Source organism: Geospiza fortis, unplaced genomic scaffold (assembly GCF_000277835.1).
Source record: "Geospiza fortis unplaced genomic scaffold, GeoFor_1.0 scaffold346, whole genome shotgun sequence".
Taxonomy (NCBI): Eukaryota; Metazoa; Chordata; class Aves; order Passeriformes; family Thraupidae; genus Geospiza; species Geospiza fortis.
The window spans coordinates 3,850,463-3,874,338 of NW_005054361.1; the positions used below are offsets into that span (position 1 = coordinate 3,850,463).

Genomic DNA, 23,876 nt, shown 5'->3' on the forward strand with positions numbered 1-23,876 from the left:
TAAACACTGTTAAGGCCAGTACTGAACTGGTCTGAACAATCAGCTGCCAGCCCTTCTCTGTTCTCTGGCAGCTCCCATCTAGGTTGTAACCAGGATCTTGTGAAATGAGGGCAAGGATATCCCCTCTGAGCTGATCACTGCCACTGTGCAGTCAGTCATCTGAAACCTGCTGGTCTCCTTGCTGGTTTTCATTGATATAGCTCCTTGCCTTACAGGAACAGGGAGGTGATGCTCACTTGGGTGCAGAGATTGCACAGCAGACACTACCCCAAGCCTTCTGCCCCTCCTTTGTTTTTCACATGGTTGTTGAGAGATGCTGGTGTGCTTGGAGTTACTCACACTAATTAACAAGTCTGTGGCACCAGAGCATGACAAATGGTTCAGCCTAATACCATTGAGGCACAGCCTTCTTGGGCATTCACCGCCATCTGCTTGTTAGTTGTGCAATTGTTTGTGGCCAAAATTATTAAGCTGTTGTTTTCTGGAAGAGGAGATGATAGAATATGTCCAGGTTTTGATTTCAAAGGTAGAAGATCTTATTAAGAGAGAAAAACACTGAGGTAATCCTTCCTGCTCTCTGCACCTGCATTCTGAGAGCTTAGGCAGTGAGTCAGCGAGTCTAGGGCTTACAGCTGGCTTCCAGGTTTACAGAGGCTCTGCATGCTCATCTGCACCTGGCAGCAGCCTGCCTTGCTGGAATTAAATATAGAAGCAAGGAACAACTCCCATGAACACACCCTGGAAGAGGGACACCACCTGCATTAGTGGCTTTTTTTAAATTATTCAAGATAATCAACATTCAGCACACACAGATGCAACAGGTATATTCAGGAGAAACACTGGATCCTTGTCTCATGCAATCACCACCAAAGCAGCAAAAGTTCTTAAGTAGAAGTTTCCAGAGTGCTGGCAAGGGATTGGCAGCCTGCTTCTGAAAGCACATCTTGTGCATTCATACTGGCATAAGCACAGACAAGGCATGTGGGCAGGAGTTTCACCTGGCTGATGGGCTGTTCTGGACATGTTCTCCCAGTTCCCAGAAAGCTCCACACCCACCAGCCTGTCCTCAATACCAGGAATACACTCTGGAAGAAAGTTCTAGGCTGACCTTGTCCACCTTTGCACGCTTACAGGTACTTTTTAGACAGTCATCCTCCTAAGGGACATGTTGAAGATAACTATTGACCTTTCAGCATTTTTCCTACTCAAATTCACAACTCCATAGCACAGGTGAGTAACAGGCTTGCTACACTCGACCAAAAATGTTGCAGGCGGTGTCCTGGACTAATGAAGGGCTAAATCCATTCCTCGAAGGAAACAGTCTAGGTAGCAACAGGAATAGGGAATATGTCAGTTCCACTTCATAGCAACAAAATCCTCCTTTGAGAACAAGCCATTAGCGCACTTCACCAAATTAAAAGAACCTACCAAGACAAACCAAACAACAACAGCAAAACAAAAAACAAATAACCACAAGAAGCAGACACAGCTGAAGAGGTGGACATTTCTCCCACATCCTGGCAGCGAAACTTCTTGTTGAACAGTACAACTTTTTGTTTGCTGCAATTGAGATGTATTTCTTACAGAAACTTAGTCAATGCAGAGCCATTCCCACATGCTAATTTCCTACTACAGAAATTAGAGTCTTCAGATAATTTTTTCCAGCAAGAACAGACAAAAAGCTGCAAAATTCATACTGTTTTACTAGAAGTCATAACAAAGCACATCCAGAAGGCAATAACCAACATCCATATCACATCTGTTTTGGCAGCAGACCTCAGCATGAGCATTTATCACTCCAAAATAAACTCCCACCTATTTAGACCACTGTACACAAGAAACACTTGGTTGGCTGAAAAAATTCCCCCAAGTTGCAAGACTTGTGCTGCCTTCAGCAGTCATCCCTGAGCAATTGTCACACAAAACAGGTAGACAGGATATCACCCTGACCTCAAGCCACCCAGGCTCAAATGCCAGCTACTATTTTTAACAGATGATCCTGTCTGTGGTTTACAATCTCTTGAAATAGACTTTAGTAGAGGCGAGACAAAAATAAATTTTAAAATATCAGGGAAGAAAATGGTGACAGACAACAAAGCAAAGCAACCTTTCGTTTAAATTGTTTGGGGGTTTTCTTCCTGTAGATCAGTGTTCTGGCAATAGCTGTGGAAGTGCTACAGTCAGACAAAGGAATGCACAACCTAATCCCTCAGGTTTTTCCAAATCAAAGAGGATGCAAAATGATGTCACTCAAATCTTCATACAACAGCAGAGGAAAAAAGGGATTGTGTTCTATTTTCACATTCCAGCACTCTGTGAGAGCGGCTTACACCTTCCTGCCAGTTCCAGCATCTGTTATTGTATCTGTGGCTAAACATAGTAGCCAGATCACCTGTATCACTTCTTTCCGCCTAAATCAGCTCACTTATCAAAAAAACCCAAATGTTTCTGCACCAGCCTTCTTGTTACTCCAAAGAACTGAGGGTATTTCCACACCAACTTAACCCAGTATTCCATTACTTCAGACCTACTTGCACAATACTTTAGGTATTTCACAACAGAAAAAAAACAAAAAAAAAAAAACAAAAAAAACCAAACAAACAAAAAAAAAACCCACCATTCTTGAAGGTAGGAAAAATAATTAGGTCATTTGATTCCCGACAATTAACGGAGAGGAGGTTGAACAGCTATCTGGCTTTGAGCTACTGCCATCTACTATGGCTGAGAAGTGATGGAGGCTTTGTAGGGTGGGAGAAAGAGACACCAAAAGAGAGTAATTTTTTTCATGTCTCCTAGATAAATTCTTCAAAACAGATTAAATAATATTTTCTTCTACTTTTGCAAAAAAAAAAGCAGAAGAGGGAAGAACCTCTAATTTACAGAGCAGAGTCAACAAATGTACATGACGGAGCCTTCCAAGGCACATCAGCAAATACCCATAAGAAAACAGTTTTTGTATCAATAGCTTATACAACCATCCCTCAACAGGATAGTGCTCACACAAACCAGAAATGCAGGGTGTATGAATACCAACCCAGAATAACTAGACCCATTCACTGAGGCACAGAGGCTCAAGGAGATACAGGTGATCTAACTTTTAGAGAGGGACATGCACACAGAACTTACTGACACAGGTATTTCAACAAGCAAGTGGTTAAAATTAGTTCCCACTATCCAAACGTGCCAGGAACATTGTACCTGCAGATATTGTTACAGATGCCACCTCCTATGCAGGAAATAATAGCAACAGAGCACTAAATTTGAATCAGGTAAGGATTTTTTTCACTTCATCTGAGAAGCAGCAGTTGTCAGTGCTCCCAAACATGGGACAGATTAAGAGGGTAAAAACCTGCCAGCCACACTGACCTACTGTCCTATTAGTAAGGTTGATGGGAAGACAAACACATTAAGGAATTTTCCTTCAAAGATCAGATCTTTGGCATAACTTTCTCAAGCCAACCAAGCAGCATCTGTTATCTTCTCCACAGTTTAAGGACACCCAGTTTGACACACTCCAATGTCACACTCTTCAACCAGGTGACAGAGCCAGAACACAAAAGCCACATTAAGTCAGGCTTTAAGCAAATAAATAATGTTAATAAATCAGCCAGACAAAACTTAGCTTGTTGACCCAGGTAAGTGACCCTGAGTTCCCTGCTTCCTAGGCTTTGTTGCTACTTTGGCCTGAAGGAAAATGCAACAGAACTATGATTCAAGACTTAAAATACAGTTTTCAAGTTCTAAGCATTCAGGAGGAACAAACAGAGCACACCAAGCACAAGCTCTGTGCAGCAGCAGTGAGACACTGAGCACTGATGGCAGGGCAGTGACTCCCCACACGCCGCTCATGGGGTTTCAGATCCCAACTGTGCAAACACGATGGGAGACACTCCATCAAACTTTGAGCATGGCAAAACATTTGCTTGACTGAATCCAAAGTACATCCTGCTTTAGAAAAAGCTTACAAAATTCAGTGGGTTCCCTGGTCAAAGTCCAGGAAGTGACTCCTCACCCTCAATAATAAAGTTACAGATTCCCTTGCTTGGCTTATGCCCTCTTCAGCCATGCTTTGTGTGGGAAGGGAGATTATTATACTGAGAATGCCCTTTGGGATCACAGCAGTGGGAACTCCACATTGCACCACAGGACTGACGTCACATCGACATGGTTTCCCCAAGATTTAATGATGTGTTTTGTAATCAAAAAACCAAAAACATTGGTGGGAAGAAGGGGTTCAGACCTAGAGCAGGCCCACAGGGAGCAGAAAGGTAAAAAGGACACACAAAACTTCACAGGCAAACAGGTACAACACACAGCCTCAATGCTTCATACTTTCAGGCACTTCTTGCACAGCTCACCTACGTTTCCTTCTCTTAACATTTCTTCACAGCACTAAGCTTTCTGATTGCTCACACAGCAAGTTCCATGTCTCTTTTCCCTTCAGAGCACAGCAGTCATCTATTCCCAGGCAAGGCTTGTGCCTGCCTGCCTGCCTCCCATGCCTGCCACAGCACCAGCCAAGGCCATCACATCAGCCTCCATCCCACACACAGGCTCCTCAACCACAAGCAAAGCCCCAGTTCAGGAAGGGAGCTCTCCCCTGCCTCTCCACCAAGTAATCTAAAAATCACAGCCATTTCCACATGGCTGATTTACAGACCCAGGGAGTGAGCTGCTTCTCACACCATGCACTCCACCTTCTCAATGCAGTCATCATTCCCTCCCATCTCCCACTGCCAAGAGGCTCCCAGAGAGCCACCAGGGCAGCTGCAGTACAGCATCCTCAGTTAAAAGGGCAAACAGCACAGGCAGGGCACAAACAACACAACCTACACTGCCAGCCTAGACTGCTTATTGCAAAAGGCCAGAGCAGCAACAGCCATCCAAAACACAAATAATACAAAATGCAAAAAAAAAAAAAATGTCCTAGTGATCAGACAAGGGGAGCAGTTTTAAATTAAAAGGGGAGAGATTTAGATTACATGTTAGGAAAAGATTATTTACTCAGAGAGTACTGAGGCACTGTAACAGGTTGCCCAGAGCAGCTGTGGATGCCCCATCCCTGGAAGTGCTCAAGGACAGGATGGCTTGGGCATTGAGCAACCTGGTCTAGGGGGTGGCACCTATGCCCATGGCAGGTGGGCTGGAACTTGTTGATACCTAAGGTCCCTTCTAACCCAAACCATTTCATGATTGTGTGATTACTTAACAACAACAACAGCACTGAACTATAGCCACAGAAAGCAGTCAAGTGCTCTGGGCATTTGGTTTTTTCCTTAAACGGTTGGGAGAATTTGCAGAAGGTTTATTTTCAAGTCTCTCTATTCCTTCCTTACAAAATGTGAATCCACATTTTGGATAGTTATTTGGTTTATGAACAGTTAACCAGACACACTCCTTCAGCCAGGAAAGGTCAGCTCGTTGTTTCACTGTAACTCTGCCAATAATTTTGCTTTTTACTAGCTCCATGGCAAGTCTCCAAACAGGAATGCAAGTCTGTCACAGTTCTGCTGACATTTAATTTTTGCTTCTCAAGTTCCTTCTCCCTCCACCTATTTTTTTTTGCCAATATAAGCTTACCAGATTAGACAAATCAGTCTTAACTCCTTGTTGTCCTAAACATGAGCATCAGGACTTCAGCTCCTAAAAGTAGGATGGTGAAGGAGATTCCTTATGACATGGGAAGTCAATATACTGATGGATAAAACATTTAGTGTCTAGGAACCAGAGGGAAAGACCTGGATATCTACCACTGTTAGAACTGGACCCAGGAGCTGTCATTCACACTCAGTGTTGCCCTCCTTCTCCCAGCAGAGCCAGCTGGTGCTGTGATCCCATTAGCTCTCACTCACTGAGTGAATTTGGATACAAAACTTGGGTGCTGCGGGAATTGAACTGGCAAAACCACAGTTTCCAGTTCCTAATTAATCTTTAAGGATGTTCGGCAGTTTAGAAACTCCAAGTTACACAAATTTAAAAAGCTTTTGTTTCCTGAGCTAAGGAAGTCACCATCTGCAACTTTCCATATTTGCCACACTACTTTCAGACATCTCAAGCTGAACACTTAGCAGCTGAGCCACCCCAGAATGTTTTGTTCATTTAGTGGCTTGATCTCTACAAAGAAGGGTATCAGTCTCATCTGCTGAGGAAGACTCTTCCAGCTAGGTAGGCAAGCTCTTATCTGCTTACACCCCTCCCACCTTCACCACCAAGTGTCCTCCTCCATCCCTGCTCTGCAAGATTACAGCAGCTACTTTTCATCCTGATTCACTTTGAATAAAAAATTAATTGAATCCCATCAAAACTCACATCTGAGAGAGGAAATAATTTCCCAGTGGTAACTGGTCTCCCCTAAGTTTTGTGAAGACAAGCAGAATGGAGGTGCAGGATCTGAATATCTGAAAGCTCACCTCGAATAATTCTTTATTCTCTCAGCTGATTTCTTCACACAGATGTGGCAATCCAGTTATAAAATATTACATGAGTAAAAGATTATTAGTGAGGTGAGAGAAAGGAGCTCTACAACATGAAAAGTTGCACTGAACAGGATGGGACAGCTGTCCCTACTCCTCTATCAACTGCACTTCCTCTTGGGTATGCCTGGACACCAATGGAAAAGAACCACTGTAAATACTCATTCCAGCAGGTTTTTCCAAGCCTTTTGAGGTAAAAGAGTGCTGCTTAAGTATGCCAACAACATGAAAAAAATAATTAGTTGTGAAACTTAGAAAACAGACCCAAGAGGAAGCAGAACATGCATTTCCTCCAACATATTGCTGCATGAACACATGGTACAAGTGGGTCCTTTTCTATCTTTGCTAGGTATGAACTAGCATAGATCTTTCACCTATTTTTGCCTGAAGCGAGTTTTCTGATACTTTTTTGTAAAAGCTAAATGAGGCAGGGGGGCAGAGAGGTGAAGGGAATATCACAAAGCAAAACCATGTCTCTACCAAATAGGCTCAGTACTAAAGCTGAGCAAAGCATCCTCACTCCCAATCTGAGCCAATAAAATGTAACTCCTCACCCTGCCACAAAACCAAACCAAACCAGTCCACCACCAAACAAAAAACAACCGACAAAAAACAACCAAAACCAAACCAAAACAATGCTGAAACTCAATTAAAAGCAATACTCCCAGGGCTTTTAGTCAGGTTAGGGTCACTAAAAATACATGGATTGTTTTATTTGTGGGAATGCACTTTTATCAGATTATTTTTTCAGCAGAAGCAAAGCAGAAAGGCACATCTCCTGTTCAATTTGTCTATGGGTTCACAAGTGTTGATGTATGGACAGCAGTATTTTAATGGCACCTCTCACTCAGTGACCCCAAAGTGCTTTTACTTCCCTTAATGAACTCAGCTTCACAGCAGCTTGACAGCTTCATTTTACATGGGAACTGAGAGAGAGATGAAGTCATTCATCTGTGCCATGCAGCAGCACAAAATCAGCTCCTGCCAGCCCAGTGATTTATGCATTAGACCACACTTGCTTTTGCACAGCATCCTGTCACCAGGGAGGCAGCACACTTCCCAGCCCTGTCACTTGCTCAGACGCTACTGCAAACACCATTGCGTGGGCACCTTCCAGCCCCAGCCCTGCAAAATGTTAAGTCAACAGTGGCTTAAGACACTCCTTACCTCAGAGGCTCAGGACTTCTCTTTACATTAATAAATGTTTCCTGGCAACTTCACCCTTCTCCCCCATTAGCTTTGGATAAGAAAAGTCTCATTCTTTGACTAGACAACTAGGGAAGCATCTACTAAAAAAATAGAAAAAAAGAATAAACCACCACCCAAACCAAACATGGGAAGTTTGATTCTCTGAACATTTAGAACCTGGGCCACCTTCTGAATTACAGGAATTTCATATTGCTGCAATGTGGGCATTGCTTGTGTACTTGCACAATCCTCTCCATGCCAAGGTTCTTCCACTGAACATGGGCATTACTGCTTAAGTTAAAGAACAACATGAAAAGACAAAAATGTTCTCACAGCACAAGTACTTAAAAATTTGATTAAACAACAAATTGGGATCAAAATGCTCCAAAACAGTAAGGTGTTGTCTGCAATCAATACAAAAGGCCCACTGCTGTACCAAATGAGGAATCACAACAGTTCTGTCTTGGCAGAAGTTACATGAAATTTCCTTGAACAAGAATATGAGCTACATCTCACTTGAGTCTCAGGAAAAAACAAATATTACTGCTTTGGTACCAACAGAAAGCATCCTGACTCCCTGTGCCACCATTTCAGAGGACAAAGTACTCAGATGCTAACACCAAGGGACCAATGTTCTGGTGAAGCAAAGTTTCACCCTGAGACAGACCAAGCCATGGCTCTCTTGGCAAACATTCCACAAACAAGATCCTACAGGACCTTTGCATAGGAGAGTTAATTTAATTCCCTATCTTCTGCCAACACAGGATTGCACAAGATGGGGATAAGGGTGAGTAGACAAAAGGGCTCAAGATCCTAAAGCTTCTCCAGTGTTACACTTCAATTGGTGACCTGGTTTTTGGTGACCCCACACCACTGCCCTCATAACTTTTTTAATGGGTTTTATCTTAATAGATGAAGCATGTATTTCCAAAAGAGACTTGTGCTGGTGCCATGTGAAAGCAAACTCCCCAATGTGACTTACTACAGCTTGCATTAGGTAACTTACCCTGCAGCTGACACCTTAAACCCAAGTAACTCTGGACAACTCCTGCATTTCTGCCAAACTAAGAGTCATTAATTATGCAATTCTGTATTTCCAAAAGGCTTAAAATTTACAAGGTCATAGTTTTACTTCCCTTTAGTGAGAACAACAAACAGGAATTTACACTTCCCTTTCTCTTAGCAGTAGAGTCACTCATTTTTCCCTTATTGTTTAATTAAAGCTCTTTCAGCCCTCAAGAACCTTGTTCCTGTATTTCTGGAGGCAGCCTAATGGCTCTAAAATAAGTGTAAAAAAAGGAGGAAGTCAATTCTTCATAAGCTAGATGTTATTATAAATTTTTAAAAAATAGTAATAACAAGCTCTTCCCATGATTTCTCTACAGTTTTGCAAATCAAAGTAAAAAGAGAAATGCAAACTGGCACTTAAGCATGTTAATACTCTGGTACTTTCCCCCAGTTTCATATTTCTCTACCTATTCACCCCTTCACCATGCTTTATCATAGTGGATTTGCTCCCAGTTATGTGGAATTTTTCTAGATTAAATTAAAACTAGACAAACTCTTTAAGCAGATGCTTTACTGATGAATGGCACCAATCTTTCCAATCTCCCAGCTTCCAGATAGATCCATTGCTCAATGCTTGCATTCCCCTTGGCCCTCACATTTTCCATTTTATGTTATTAGACAAAGGGCAAAAGGGAAACCAGAGACCATCTTCTATCCCTGTCTGCTGAGCAGATACAAAGTAGAAATTCTGTTCCATGACCAGATCCATTAAACAAAACAAAAAAAAGTGAAATGAGTAGTTAGAAGGGCAACCCCTGCTTTAATATAAAATGCTATCAAGGAATTAAAACATGAATGTGAATGAATGTGAAGCAAATAAACAGATCTGGGATAAACAGCATTTAAATCTAGCTAGTGACAGAATGGATTGGGGAAAAAAATACTGTTCCCTCTAACAAGCCTACTGCTGGAGCACTGATTCTACTGATTTAAGGACCTTCAGGAGCTTGGGTTTCTTAGTGCTCTTGCAAAGTACCTTTGAACCAGAATGACTGAATGGATTTCAGGGGTAGTAGAGACATAACAATACAAAATTCCATTTCCAGAACATAAACTGCTGCCAGTTTCAGGACAGAGGGCAAAGTTCGCTGCTCTGAGTTTGTGATGTTACAAACCTCAAAGTCAATTGATCTTTTGATGTTTTTTTTTTGTACGGCAAAGTGTGTGCTTCTACCATTAACTCTTCCAAGTGTAACTCTTGAAGTCCTATGCATGCTGTGCCTTACCCAGCTATTTATAGTAACAGAAGTAGAAGATCATGCACAAGGCAGGGTCGCAGGGATTGTTTTTCCAAATTGCACATACGAGTTTACACAATTACTAACTTCTGTAGCTCACCACTGGTTTATCTGTAGCACACACCACAGTCCTCAAGAGCAGGGTTTCAGAGCACTTACAGATGAGAGGCAGATACTTCAAAGCACAGCAAGCAGGGCAGAGTTTACCTGCTTGCCACGCTGCTTCTAGTCTGCAGGATTAAGCCTAATACCCCCTACACCTCACCCCCATCACCTGAGACAATACCTCCAGAACAATGCTATGCAATTTAAAGCATCAACATAGTCACATATTACCTTGCATGCCATATTCCATCAACCCAGTTCCTGCTCCACCAACTTTCAAGGGAATGAAGCTTGCTCATTCCTCCCTTTCCTGTGTGCTGTTCTGAGGACACATTCTCTTCCCTCTCCTTCTCTTACCCTGAGAGTTTACTCTGCCTCCTGGCACACACCTACTCTACTTTTCTCATCCCTCTACCTACTTTTATGAACAAAATCCTTCTGCAGTTTTCACATATTTCACAGATGCCACCCATCTCTCACCCTCCCCTTGAACACAGTCACATCCCAGCTACCCAGCCACAGATGCCACCCCACACATCCTTCCAGCCAAGCACAGAAGTAGCAGCTCCAGGCAGTTCTTCCTGACTCTTCCTGCCTCAAGAGAAAACAGAAATAGCAACCAGGAACATGCTTCCCTTGGGGAAAAAAACAAAGAGCCTCACTCACCAGCAAGCCCCACCATCACAAACACTCAGCAGAAGCACTGCCTAAGCCACCACACGCTCAACTCCCTGCAGCTTCCTCCCTAAAATGCGATGCTGCCTGACATGTCACAAGCTTTCTGGCTTTCTCTTCACCCAGCAGGTCACACTCTTCCCTCCACACCTCATCCCTCCCTGAGCTCCACAGGTCTATCAGTAATCAAGCAGTAGTTGGGGCATGAGAAGTAAGGCCCTGATGACAAAGAAAGCCAAGCTCAGTTTGTCCCCAAACCAAAACACTTTAGAGACACGTTTAGCACTTTCCTACTTCAGCACAACCCAATCAGCACCAAACCCTGCCCCACTTCAGCCTTTTCCCTGCAGCTTCCAGCTGCAGCCATTTAGCTGCTGAGCATTTTGCTTTAAGAAGAAAAACCACGTACACAATGTCTACACTGTATTTTCAAATAAGTACGACTACTGATAGGAGAGAGCTCTGAAAGGCCATTTATTATGAGAGAAGAGAGCTAGTGTCTTGCTATTGTGTCTGCTGTAGCTGTTGTGGGTTTGAAGAGCGTGTGCAGCTGTGGCTGTGAAGAAATCCATTTTGTCATTGATTCCCATGGCTGACATGCAACTGAAGGCACAGCCCAGTGTCAGCCAAGTGCATGTGCCAAGGATGTTATTAATAGCAGGAAAGCAACACCATCAGTGTGTGCCCTCCAGCTTATAAGGCAGAAATATCTTACCTGCCTGGCCACCCTCCGAGCTTCCCAGTAAGGTTTAGAGTCTTCTACAGCTTTTCCAATCTTCTTGACCAGCTCATCCAGTTTTACTGTGGCCTCAACCAGCACAGAGCGGAACTTCTGGCGCGCATCCTTCAAAACGTTGCAGGAAGGAAAGAAAGGACAAAGGCAGATTAGAGCTTTAAAAATTATTTCAACCTGCTTGTTCCTACCTTCAGGTTCCTCTTTAGATTTACACAGGAGTTGACACATTCAGAACAGTTACTGGCATTTGGATTAAGGCAGAATTTTTCAGCAGAGAAACCCTAGAACCCAGAGCCAAATCCTAAAGCCAGCATCCTGGACACCAAATCTTTGTCTTTCAGTGACAGCTTTTACATAAAGCCTACAACAGCCTGTTCTAGATGTTACCTCTGGCAGGATTTCTCAGAGAGGAATTGTTTGTAAATTACTCACTCTGTGAGAAGGCAAACAGCAGTGTAACAAACTGAGAGAGACTTCAATGGCAAAGACATCGCACATAAATAAAGCTAGAATGGTGCTAGCAGGCAGGCCAAACCCCCACAGCAGGCTGGCACATCAGCTGGAATTGGCACAGAAAACCCATCTTTTCAGCTATGCTTTCTATCAATGGAGAAGGGCACCTACATTCCACTTCACTGTTAATATTTTCTATATTTGAAAAACCCAGCCACTTCCAAACAGGATGAGTTGCACTCCTTATATGATTAGCAAAAGCAATTAAAATATTTTCTCTGCTCCACTGAAATTTCCATACATGTAAGCAAAGTGATTCTGATTTCAATCTCAGAATCCACTACAAACTCTAAATATATGAAATTATTGCAGATTGATGCAAATTCAGGCTGGGACCTGGCCCAGGATTTAAGGAGATGAAGAGGAAGGGCCATGTGAGCTCTCAACAAGGCTTGTAACTCTAATTAGAGTGCAACATTTATGCAGACTGCTGGAGTGACATGTTGATAATCAGGAAGCAGCTGGCTTCAAGAAGTGCCCTAATTCAGGAGGGTTTTGTCATATATATTGTTGACGATTTCTAGAATGCAAAACTGCTTATTCACTGAAAGATTTAAAATACATTGCAAGCTGCCACTATGCTCTTAGAAGTGGAAAAAAAATGCAATACATCAGTTTTTGCAGAAAAAGCAATATACTTCTGTAAAAGCTTCTTTGCTTCCTTTTTAGTGTTATGTAAAACCTGAAGCAGTATCAGCATTATCTTAGTCAAGGCCAAATAGCTTTGGATTCTTAAGGTACTCCAATTTATTCTAAGGAATTATTCAAATGGGTAACAAGGTCAAAAATGGAGAATTAAATGGACATTAACTCATTATTTCATTAACTCAAATCCAGTCAATAATCTCATTTCTCAGTGAAAGCCTGAAATGTATCATTTAAACAATATTTATCGAGTCAATGATTTTCTCTGTGAGAAGAATTTGAATATTTCCAATTAAGTTACTGGACCATACATGGTTCACTGCTCAAAATGAGTTTCATAAGTAACTGAAAAAAGACTCCAAGCACGATGAGTATATTGCAAGAAAAATAATAAGTACTGAAGTATATTTAACAAAGAGAAAAATTCTTTGCAGGTGTAGGAACAGAATTAAAAGTTCATTTCTAAATGAATGAGCCAGAAGCTTTCTTTTCACTCTTTTTGTGAAAGCTGCATTTAAGGATATTAGTTAGGGAAAATAGTTTAAGTAAAAAAATCCCTATGCAGTGATTCATCCAAAAGTTCAGTTCCCATGTTTGTAAGGTCACTTGGAACAAAGAAACCATCACTACAAATCTGTGCTTGGAGACCTACCCCAAATTTACTCATGTAATAATTATACACAGTCTTATCCCATAGGAAAAAGATGACTAGTCCCCACTTGGAGTTTAAAAATACAAAACAAAGGAAAACAAAGGACACTAAGAACAAAGCAGTCAAATTAACAGCAATTTCTGTACCCATTCATCTCCCTTTAACTCTGAAGCATATACAAATTACTGAACTCCAAGTGTTCCTTCACTGGTGCCTGAAGCACAGGTCTTACAAATGGTGAAGCAGACATTCGCCCATGAGCAAACTCCACTCCACAAAGTAGTTATTTACAAAGAATAGGAAGTTTCAGCTGAAGAACACACTGGTGTGAAATCCCAGTTTATCATTTTCCTCCAAAGAAGACTGGTTCTTCTTTTAAGGTTTACTTTAGGTCTGACCACCCTCATTCTCGCAGCAAAGAACAATAATGAAAACCAAAACACCCCGGAACTTTGTATCATCCACCATAACTTATTTCAGTGACACTTATTCTCAGGCTCCTGACTGCCAGGAACACAAGCCTGCAGGCTCCAACACCTTCTGCACGACAGAACAAGCAGATGCTCAATTCTCTGCTGGGATTAGTCCCCCACCAAAGGTTTCCAGGCATCCCCTTCAGACCCAGCAGTAGGATGCCCAGGTCTCTGAGGTGGGATGCCAAAACCACACACGCCACTTGAACTCTCCACCAGCCCCACCTACACTACAAAAGCAAACCATCCCACACTGTGGGTGTGCTCCTGTGGGAACCCAGGGCCTTCCCACCATCCAGCCTCCTCACCCCAAACTGCCCCAGCTCTCCTGGCCATGCCTCTGACCTGGGAGCCATGGCAGCCCCTCTTGAGAGCAGGGTCACAGCTCCCTCCTGCAAACACTCAGCCACGCTCCTGGTCCAGGGTGTGTGCCCTGCCACGTGCTGGCAGAGCACCTGCAGAAGACATCACCCCTGGGACAGCACAAAACTCCCCTGGCAGGTAATCTGGGGGAGTCTGAGTAAGAACTATATGTGCAGCAGCTACTTTATGCTTCATGTGAAAACGGGGAGGTCAGAAGCACTAAGGCAATTGCACCAGTCAGCAGGACTGGGCTTGGTGCACTTAGTCCTTATGGGACATGAGAAGCTCATCTGTTGCTCATGGAAATGAATGGGCCTATGCTTAACACAGTAACTTGGGAATTGATTTAATTCACTACTTTTTATGTCTGGCTTCCCATGTTAATGTCAGTGAGACACTTCAACCCACATGTGAAGTGGTTCAAAGCTATAAATCCTCTTAACATTGTTTTCTGTAAGGACACTCACATCAAAAACTTAGAGGTTCAGAACAACACATCACTGCAGCTCATTTGTGGTCCCCAGCACAGGGTAAGTCCTACATCCATGTTAGAAAGACAACCACAATGTTTTCAGACTACTTATCAAATCCTCTGGTGTGACTTGCCCCTCCATACAAGTGTTACTATTTAACTGCCAAACTCTTGCTTCATTTAGACCTTTATCTTGCACACACAAATAACAGAGAAAGGAAAATATGTCAATTCCTGCAACTTGCTGTCGTGAGCAAAACCAAGACAGTGCAGCATATCCCATAGACATTTTCTAGCACAGTCCTCAATCTCCAGTTTCTGTATTTCAGTTTCTTGAAAGATAACTCATTCCAGCAGAAATGCTATTCATTGATAACAGCAGCCTTAGGTAACATGTGAGTCACACTCACCATTTCTGGGTGAGTTTTTATGTTTTGGGTTTTTTTCTTTCTAAAAAACACATTTTGTTTTTCTCATCACTGCACTGAATACATACATAGACTCTAACAGAAGCAATGCAACTGACACCAGACATCTCAAACACCCTGACATTTTTAAAGTGTGTTTTTCCCCTCTACTCACTCCTAATCTTACGCGATCATTTTTAAGAACACCTTGTTTCTGATTTCAGAATAGAAAGGTGACATTGAAAATGTTAGCCAGCCAGCTTTCAATGCTTTTTCCCCTCCTATTTGCTCAAATGAGATGATGATAAAACCTTTTACAAGCTGGACAAAAGCCGATTAAGGCATTTATCCTCAATGTGTGTTGCAAGGTAAAAAAAAAAAAGTAGCAGGAGAAGCTTCTTATTTAAATTACAGCCTTAACAAGTAGACTCTCACTAGCTAGGTGTTTGTCATACACACACTCTAGCAGGCAGAGCACTTACTGTAGCACGTGGACAGCTGCAGTTTACATTTCAACATCTTGCTCTATGGCTGCAAGAGCTCCACACTCATCAGCTTTCTTTCTGGAAATCCTCAGCACTTTACTTTCAAAAGAGATTTCACTAGCACTGTCTTAAGGAGCATGCCAGACCTCTACCCCATATATGGTTTTGCTGCAATAGTTCATTGTTAAGAGCAGACTTTGTTTCCAGGGACTTGCTGCTGGGCAGCTTTTTGATACTGCACCAGAAAGAAGGACAACACTTGAGGACAGGTCATCCTTACAGCAGCATTTTGAAGATCCATTCTCAAATGTGGGGAAAAAACTGAAAAACTAAAATACAATTTTCAACCTGTACTGCACCTGTCAGAGGAAAAAAGCATACCTGTTTTCCTCACTCATGAGTGATGGTGATGAGCTGGTGTTAGATGCCAGATGACAAGCAAATAACTATTTCTGCCCATCAAATGAAACATGTATTTTCAAACAATTTTATTTTTAAAATGAGCTTTACATATCAACCATGTCTGAATCATCCTAGTACCAAGCACATCTAAATTTCATTTACAAAGGTTATCTCATGACTGTTCTGCCAGTCTGGTGTGCAGAACCTCTGGCAAGCATGGGAGGTGCATGGAAATGGAATTGTTGGCTGAGAGACAGGTTTCATCTATTTCCAAGAGGCTGACAACATCCATACCCATCTTCTCTGCTACAAAGACCCATCAGCTGCAAAAGCTCATCTCTGAGCTAAACCAGCATCAGCATCATACATCCACACCAAATGGATGCACAAGGTGTGCTCAGAAATCAGCACCAAACCAGTTAAAGACACTTTAAATGTCTCTTTGGTACCTGAGCAGTTCAAGTAAGCCAGACTGGCAACCAAATCTTAAAAACAAGATTTTTTAAAAACAAGTGCAAGGAAGGAGAAAAGTAGTAGTATCTCAATTTTAATAGATAAGAAAAGCCTTTGGTTTGGGTTTTTTTTTTAAGGCAGCTACTATTTTGTCATCTAAGAATTAAAAATTAGAACTAAGAATTAAAAAATCAGTACCTGAAAGCTACTCTAACCTCCTGCTTGCAGACAGTTACAAACTGAGACTACCAATACTTTTTACTACAAATGTTTTTAATTCTCTTAGAAGAAGAGAGAAGAAAGCAGGCATGGGAGGGTACTGGGTGCTCCTTCCAAAGCAAGATTTCTCTGCCTAACCCTTCCTCTCTCAGGTTGGAAACCCATCTTTACGTCAAGAACATGAATCAAGTAAAGCCCTTTGACTCACTTGGTTGACAAAATCTTTCCAGAGCCACAGCAGAGGAAGAAGCCTTCCCTTGCTCATCCTTGGATGAAAGCAGAAGGCAAAACAAAAAGGAATTCACACACAGGAGCCATTTCCTATGGAAGCAAGTAGATCATAAAGAAATGTGGAAAGATTTGTCCTGATAGTGCTGGATGAATCCATCAAACATGTACATCCTCCTCCCAAAGCCAGCAGGAACACCAGCCAGTGAGCTGCTTTGCCCTTATCTCTGCATTCTTTTGTGGACACTGGAAAATGCTGCACAGGGATACTGATAAGGTGGCGGATGTTTCCACAGATAGATGTTTCCTCAAGCCAAGCAGGCATGCTCAGAATGAGATTGCAGCCACTGAGAGGTCATTTTTCTAAAACCTGAAAGATGGAGGATTTGCCTTTAAAATCTACTTACATGTTTTATATGTGACAGGGTCAACAGCTCAAGTTTTTTTCCTAAAACCAAGTATTTTAGTGAAGAAGTAAGCAGCAATTCTAAATAACTGGTGAATATCTGCCTGCCAGTGGGAAGCAGAGAATTAATTCCTTGTTTTGCTTTGCTTGTGTGTGCAGCTTTTGCTTTACTTAACTGCCTTTATCTCAACCCATGGGTTTTTTCACTTCTACTCTTCTGGTTCTCTCTCCTGCCCCACCGGCAGGGAGGGAGCAAGGGGCTGTGTCATGCTTAGCAGCCAGCTGGGGTTAAACCATGACAAAAAGTGCTTCCCCTTCTGAGAGGGGCTCAAATGCTGACAAGGCTCACCAGTGAAAGAGCACCACAGCTAATAAACCCCTTTCCTTATATCCAACAACAACCCAGGGTGACCTTTATGATAGATCCAGGACTAAAAGTAAGAAAGTGCTGCAGATCAGGACTAGAGGATCTAGGCAAGCACACAAGAAGGATGCCAACCAGGACCTCTGATAAGGAGCATGGCTGAAAGCAGCACTGTTCAGCTCCAGTCTTCCTGTGCAGGATCTCCCATGAACAAACACTGGCAAGCTTGTAGCTCCAGCAACACAAAAAACTCTCTCTAACAAAAACCACATTTGGGATAGCTGGGATTCCAGTGGTAACTTTAATGGTATGTGCTGCATTTCCCCTCCCCACAACGCTGCCAGAGAGTCCCCGGGTTAATTTGTTACAGCTGAGTTGTACTTTCAGAGCCAGTCCAAGCCCTCTGTGAGCTGGCTGGACAGGCAAATCCTGCACATTTGTTAAGGACATTCACAGCTGCTGATGCGAGTTCAGATGGAGATGCACTTCCAATAAACAGGAAAAAACTTCTCGCATTTGGCCAAAACACACTTATATCTCCCCTGCAAGACGTTTCCCCCAGCCCTTCACAGACACTTGAAACATAAACAGGGACATTAGTGAAGCCAAGTGTTAAATCCCTCAGAGAACCCTTATCACCCTTCTGCTGCGTCAGTAATGCTCAGTGTTGCACTTAGGATGAGCAGCATTATGGATTTTAAATCAAGTCTAATCAAAGATTCATTAACAGGCAATACATTAACGCAACATATAACTACGAGCCACTCGGTGCCCTTCAGCAATTCCTGAACAGGCAGCGAGTGTCAGCAGGTCAGCATGTTTCTTCAGGGTTTAATAGGACAGGCCAAAAGAGCAAAAAATGAGTAATTCTTCCAAGTAAAAGAATATATGCATCCAACTTCAATGTATCTGTTCAAGTCATGCCATGCATATACATCCAGTGGTCTCACAGGCGGTATGGGTGCAGAAGTTATTTTAAAAGATTAAAAAACCCAGGCGGTTCAACTTAAAAACAGATCATATGGCAGTTTCAGTGCAGAACTTAAAGAAGTGGTAGGCTGGTCAACTTAAAACAGAATTCCCCATTTTATCATCTCTGTAAGCAGCAGACACCAGTATTTTCTACATTGCTCAAACATGGACATTCCTGTGGCTACTCCAGGCCAGTGCAGTCTAAAAATCCTAGGAAATCCTCTACTGAATTCAGCCCCGTAACATTTTCCACTGGGTAACACAGCATTATTACTTCCACTCTGCAGATGTAGACCTGAGGCACAGCAAGAACAGAAGCATGGGTTTAGAAGGATTTAACAGCTTTTTTTTTCCAGTTAATGGGAACTGGAGACAGCCAGCATTCTCACTTCGAGCAACTCACACAAAACTACATACAGGAAGTCCAGAAAAGTCTTGCAGATTTCACATGCCACAAGGTTACCCCTCCTGCTTATCAGAAAGAACATCAAGTCACAAAAACATGAGTGTCTTTTTCTGAACTTCCTTCAAAGAAATATACCTTCTACTCAAACACTCCCATTGCTTTTCCAGATCATTCTGGGAAAAAAATCAACAGTGGGAATCTATGGACCACAAAGTAATATTACAGGAAGCTGGTAGTCAGCAACTTGTGCTCTAAATAATATAATGATACATCTATGTTCCCATTAAAGATATTGGAAAGATAAAGAAAACGATACTAGCAAAACAGGATAAATATAACTCCATTGTCTGGTTAAAAAACACCCACACACATCTTTCTTACAATGAAATATAGCAGGAACACCACAAACTAGGAAGGGCTAGCAAGAGGGACCCAAAGCAGCTAATAAGAGCCAAAAGTGCAAATCTTCAAAGGGAAACTCAGCATGGCTGCCCCAGAAGCCCACATTTTCAACAGCATTCATGGATTTTTGGAAGCCTTTGAAGCAGAATGATCCCAATTCCAAACTCCTCCTTCCAAACTTTCCTATAAGGCTGCTTGGCAAATCTTACTTTTCTTGTGCAGAGTATGAATGCAGAGATTTTCTGCTAACCACAAGTGTAGGGTGTTGTGGGATTTTATATTCCTTTCCCCTAGAAAGGTTTTAAGTCCATTTAAAATGCATTTATCAACCTGTATATAAATTAAGCCTTGCTAACATCATCCAACTGCATTTGTCCATGATATTTAAGTAGATAAATGTAATGAAAATCTTTACAGATTAAAAATTATGCAGTTGCATGATACCACAAACTGGCATCCATCCAGTAATAAGATTTTTGGATGAAAAGCAAAGAGGAAACATTCAAGAAAGCATCCTCTTGGTGGTATTTCACCTTAATTCCATCAAAAACTGCTTACAGTAGGTACTACAGACAGATTTGCAGTAAACACTTAATGGCAAAGTGCAGAGAATGATTATTTTCTACCTATCTAACACCTGGTATTTAGCAGGCTGAGTAAGCAACAATGTAAGACCAAGATAATGTGGAAATTCTGCTCCTTTATTTACAGTTATATTTCCAGGAGTCTTTCAGCCTCTACAGCTCAGCATGTGCCACACACACAGTAGCTACAAATCTGCAGGCTCCACAAACACTTGATCACATGAATAATTTTAATCAAGCAGCAAAATCCCATCTTAAAGTCACTGGGATTTATTTCATGAGGATGCCTTTGCATTATTATTACTATTCCATCTGCTTCATAATATGTCCTCAGTGCAAGCTTATGACAAAATTAATGAAATCCAGGCAACTATCCATAACACCATCTTTCAATTTCAGTACCTCAGCATGAAATACGGAGACTGAAAAGATACGTATGATAATTTTTTTCAATATATCTATATAAAGATTCCTGAAGTCCATTTAATTGCTACTAGTGCAGACTAGAATACTGATTTTTAAAGTCCACTCATAAAATTTAAATCATGCTAGCGACACTGAACAGTTCTCACAGCAAAAATACTGTTTCATTATGCATAGCAAATAGTTCCCCATTTAACTAAGTTTATTAACCAATGAATTCATAATCTACATGCCACAATGACAGAATATGCAAACAAGTGGAGATAAGAAAAAAGCTACAAGGCAAGGCTTGTCCAAAGATCATAATCCCATTTTCTGTTCAGTGCTTTCAGTGGATACTCCAGTATTTTAAAATTCTACCAAGAACCACCCCATTCTTGAGGTATCCATCTCATGAAAAGACACACAAGAGAAAAAAAAATTTAAAAGAAACAAACAAACAAACCATACTTTGATATTTTGAAGGTACAGACAGAAATCTACAGGTGTACTTTCATAGTATGTTCCCCACTGCAATATCAGAATGTTTTAATACAGCATTCAAGACTTTGTAATGATATCAAAATTATTTAGAACATAAAGTCATATTTTATGCCAGTTTTTCTTTAGCAGCATGTTTATCCTATACTTTCATTGTGTTTATCTTCTTTGTTTTGCAAACAAAAGAAAATTCAGACGCACACACAGGATAGTTTGTTTTGCTTCACTATTAGATCAATAAAGCTGATCCTTTCAGAATAACTACCAAGTAGATGAAGCTCAAATTTGGGGATTTAGAAACAATTTCTTCAGAACTTGCTTTAGATTTTTAAGTATCCCTGAAAATCTCTCTGTATAACCAGGAAGTCTTTTTTTCCAACTTTCCTTCATCACCTTCCTTGTTCAGGAAGTGATGACAAAAAAGGCAAAGATAACAATCTAAAAAAACCCCAAACAGCCACCAAAGAGAAGATCCTGGCAGACAGTTGTATGGCAAAAACCTCTTAACCAAATAACTTTCCCTGTCTATAATCAACAAACACAAAACAGTGACTTGTAAAAATAAAACTTGTCTAAGCTTAGTGTCAAAACCTAAAAATAAGTTCTGGTAGTGGTTATGTGTGAGGTTCTCCACACAGGGTTTTTACACTGTCAGCATACCTCTACCTTTTCCCTTTCTTTTCAGCTGTTAGGTCAATTCATACCTTTAAAAACATCATCACCAGACTCTTGCTGCAAGATTACCATTCAGGATGCACAAATTAAGGAGGCAACCTACTCAAAACCACCGTCCTTTCGTTCACAAAATCCAACATGGACAAAAGGAAAATGCAAAAATAAATTCTGTACCTCCAGCTCCGTCTCTCTGCGATTGATATCATCTGTAGATTGATTCAGTTTTTCTAGCTCCCCCTAGAAGGAAAGAAAGTCAGATGCATAGTAAGAAATCAGGGGAAAAAACATGTCTGAGAAGGCTCATTCAGCATGCCCACTGAAAGCTCACAAGGGCTGTGGCTAATGAATTTAGTGAAAAGAGGAAACCTTGAGATGTCCAGCTTAACTTTGCCAGTGGTCTTCTACTTTACTACTTAGAAGAAAAAATAATCAGAGAAGCTCTATAGTTTTATGTTCAGGCAACATATTTCCTATTGTGGCTACTTCTTCACTATTACAAATTAACACAAGGTACAGTAAGCTCGGTCTCATTAATCAATATAGTCAATATCAGCTAGGTACTGGGGAGACAGACACACCCACCCCAGAAGATTAGCAAAGTTTGTACTATCACAGGAGACACGCAGTGAAAGGACAGAACTGATAAGAAACACATCTTGCCACACGAGAAGCACTTTTTATTTTGGATTTTAGCAAATAATTTCTTAACCCAGCCAATCCATGGGACATACAATTATGTTTACATAATTTGCCTTCCTGCCAACACTTTGATCCCTTAACAGCAGAAACAAAGGTGTTAAATCCCTTGAATAAATATGTAGTAGAAGTGATGTTGGCATGAATGAAGTTACTGTAAAAATAAAGCTCATTCTTACCGACTTTCTTACCTCAAAAAGCAACCCTTAGGAGGAGATCTGATAGATCTCTTTATCTGGGCAACATGATTATAAGATTTTTAACAGGAATGTTCTCCAATTTAAACATTATTTAATTGTCAACCAGTGTAACAGAACACGCCTGGAAATGTTTTGCTGTACAAACTAAACGCTGTAAATTGATTGTCACTTGAGCAATTTCCCACTGGACTACAAGAATGACTCTGGTTACAACCAGAAAGGAATTCATTACCACAGTTTAGCTCTCTTATACTCAGCGGCCAGATTTCGTTTCCTACTCCAAGGACTTGGAAAACACCTATCCATGTTGTCTGAAACACTCATCCAAAAATTACCTAATTGTCTCTTACTGTAAGGCTCAAAACCTCATGGCTCTCACGGAAGCAGACACAGCAGCCTGTTTTTCAAACCAAACAGAAAACTGAACAAAAACAATTGTTTTGCCAACAATTCACAAATCATATACGTGGAAACGTGTAGCAAGCTGAAGAACCTAAGGCCAAAATTAGATCAATAGATACCAACCAAGCTCAGCCTCTTAAAATCAGGGCAGTACCAGGCTAGCTTTTGGCTGAGGGCCTCGCTCTGTGTAATCATGTTTTGGGAATTTTGCAATGGCTCTGCACAGCCCTGGAAAACAAAATGCTCACGATGGAGAAAAGAATGACAATTACAGCGAGCAGGGACCTACGCCAAGGATCCTCTCAGCAATGCACACACGTGTTATATTCATTCATGACAAACAGTACCAGCAATGCTGGAGGCAAAAGCCATAAATCTGCAGAGACCTAAAAATACATTTCATTTCGGGGACCACAGCGTGCTGCAAGTTTGCACCGTGCTATTGGTCGAGACATGATTTTGGGGAGAAAAGCTTTGTTTAGAAACCATGCAAGAATAAAAAGCATTGCAGAAGGCATTCACTGAGAGGAAGCACCTTTTCTACTAAAGCTCCTTTTTACAAGAAATAAAAAAAAATACTGATAAAAATAATGAGACAAAATTTAAAACCTACGTTTTCCCGCATTTATGAATTTCTAAGCACCAGCCCCGCTCCACGAGCAAGGTCACGCTGTCATGGTCAAAACTAAAAAGGGGAGGGGGGGATTTCAGCAGCAGGAGGAAGAGAAGAAGGAGGGACGCCCAAGAGAGCCGGGCGCGGAGCGATGCCCGGGGTAACAAAGGGCTGGGGCGCCCCGGGGCCGCTTCCACACATATGTGTGTATGTATTGATGTATGCGTAAGTGTACGTATGTATATATATATACGTATGTATGCACATACGCAGCAGAAGCAATGAAATAAAAGGCAACCATTATTACATACATTACATTACATTACTTCATACAGCCATAACACACACATTAAAACGAACTTAAGGAAACGCAGCCGCCCCTCGGCAGGCAGGCAGGCCCTCACCTGGATGCGGGGGTCCACCTCCTCGTCCTCGGGCAGCGCTGGTTCCTCGGCGGG

The 23,876-nt window shown here is 41.7% G+C and overlaps 1 protein-coding gene across 1 annotated transcript in view; it reads right to left on the reverse strand.

Moving 5' to 3' along the window:
* Positions 1-23,870, reverse strand: part of SH3BP5 (SH3 domain binding protein 5) — a 51,224-nt gene extending 27,354 nt beyond the window's left edge. The window contains exons 1-3 of the mRNA XM_005423983.2: positions 23,823-23,870; positions 21,682-21,744; positions 11,463-11,591 (exon numbers count right to left, since the gene is read on the reverse strand). The gene's annotated coding sequence lies outside the window, so the exon portion shown is untranslated. The remainder of the gene's footprint in view (positions 1-11,462; positions 11,592-21,681; positions 21,745-23,822) is intronic.
* Positions 23,871-23,876: the final 6 nt, after the last annotated feature.